Source organism: Spinacia oleracea, chromosome 4 (assembly GCF_020520425.1).
Source record: "Spinacia oleracea cultivar Varoflay chromosome 4, BTI_SOV_V1, whole genome shotgun sequence".
In the NCBI taxonomy this organism is placed as follows: domain Eukaryota; kingdom Viridiplantae; phylum Streptophyta; class Magnoliopsida; order Caryophyllales; family Amaranthaceae; genus Spinacia; species Spinacia oleracea.
This window is the reverse complement of record NC_079490.1, coordinates 42,465,265-42,467,558: the sequence shown is the minus strand read 5'-3', so window position 1 is coordinate 42,467,558 and position 2,294 is coordinate 42,465,265.

Below are 2,294 nucleotides of genomic sequence, written 5' to 3'. Positions count from 1 at the left end.
TTAATTAAAATTTAAAGCTCATATGAATTTATAATTGAATCCAAAAAGTTTAATTTAATTTCAGTCGTATTTAAATTAATTCATGATTTTAATTTTAGTAAAATAATTAGAATAAATAAAAATTTATTATAATTATAATATTCAAAATTAAAATCCAAGAAAATAATTTAAATTATTAATTTTAAAATTAATTAAAATTACGTAAACTGAAAAATTTCAAATTAAACATTCAAAACGATCTAATCGCAACGCAAACACCCTACGCATTGCACGCCCATGGGCCGCACGCACACAGCCATCGCTGGCCATGTGCGCGCAGCCCATGCGCTCGTCGCATAGCTGCTGCATCTTCCATCGCAAGCCATCGCACGCTATGGTGCTCGCTGCGCGCGCGCCAGCGCTCGACGCACGCGAGCCATCGCTCGCTGTGCGCGCGAGCCATTGCTCGCTGTGCGCGCGAGCCATCGCTCGCTGTGCGCGCGAGCAATTGCGCGCGATCAATCGCTGGGCGCAGCGCTCGTGGCACGCGAGCTTGCGCTCGCTGCGCGCGAGGCTGCGCGCGCTTGCGCGAGGCAGTGCGCGTCGTGGCGCAGCTCGCTTGCTGCCCACACGCGACTGCCTTGGCTTGCCTTTCGCCCATGCCCATTTGTTCATAGCTCGTGGCCCACGACACAAGGCAGGGCTGCTGCCTTGTGCTCGTACACCATGCCCTTGCTCATTACATTCGTGCCGCACGGGCGACGAGCTCCCTTGCTCGTCGTCGCATGCCCGCACTATACAACACCCCTTAAGGGTAACACGAAGCGTCCATTGCTTTGTGCGTGCAAGTTATATGAACGAATCGCATAAAAATTAAAATTTATATTTAAAATTAATGACAAATTAATAAATAATATTAATTTCATAATTTTAGGCGAAAAATCGAAAATTTATTATTCAATTGATTTCCGATTATTATGGATTCAAGCCTAGGTCATAAAAATTTAAAATTGATCATAAATTTACAATTTTTATGGTGGTTTTTAATCATAGGTTTCTAATTAAATTATAATTAATTATGAAAATCAAATTAATTCTAAATTATTCTAATTTTCAACAAATTAATCATAATTACAAATTAGATTGCATAATTAACAAGGCTAGGCATTCAAACTTGTTAAACATATACAGTAGGTCAATCAAAAATTCAAGATTTATCAACAAGAATCGCAAATATTTAATTTAACATCTTAAATTTACGAAATTTTGCATTCGAAAAACTAAAACCTTCGAAAAGTCATAGTTAGGCTTCAAAATTTTAGAATGCCTTTTACATGCGGAATTGACACAAAAATCACTCGATTTGGATGAGTAACGAAGAAACTGCCGAAAAACTGCGTACGTATAATTAAATAAACGCAATTTGCAATTAATTAACAATTACGAAAATTAATCACCCCTTTTAATTCTTGCAAATTTGTAATATTTAACCATGTTCATGCAATTTAGATTATGAAAATAATAAGGGGCTCGTGATACCACTGTGAGGTTATGATACATATGACAATACATAAATCATGCGGAAACAACCATTAAGCCAGGAATACATATTATTTACACATAATCATATAGCATAATTTAGATGCATACTCTTTGTTGCGTGCCTTCCCTAGCTGCGCCCGAACCGAACAAGAACAAGTCTTTAGGACTCCAAGTGTCGTCCCTCCGTAGATAGTCCACAGCACGTCTGGATCCGCCTTAAGATTGACCAACTAGAATCGCCCTTAAGGTACTAGAATTTTCGGCACTATTGAGCAAGGAATGTGGCTGAATTTTTCTCTTAAAACTCACTTTGAATACTTGAATTAATCTCTAAAAATATGTGACCCTAGGCACGTATTTATAGAGTTATGGAAAGGGAATTGGAATCATAGTAGGATACGAATTAATTAAACTTAGAATCCTATAAGAACTCTAATTAATTAATTTATCCTTTTAGGAATAGGAATTTAATCATATACTAATTCTAATAGTTTTAGGAATCGTGCATGAACACAAACTCACACACACACACGGCAGCCACGAGGGCCGCCCATGCGTGCGTGCGAGCAGCAGCCCACGCAGCGAGGCCCATGGCCTTAGGCGCGCGCTGGGCCTGCCTTGCGGTGGGCCTGGGCGCTGCCTTGGCTGGGCGCGCGTTTGGCTTGCTGGGCGATGGCCCGACTTCGTGCTGGGCCTTCGTCCGGCAGGCCTCGTCCGATGCTAATTCGCACGATACGCTTCCGATTAAATTCCCGGTTCCGGAATTCATTTCC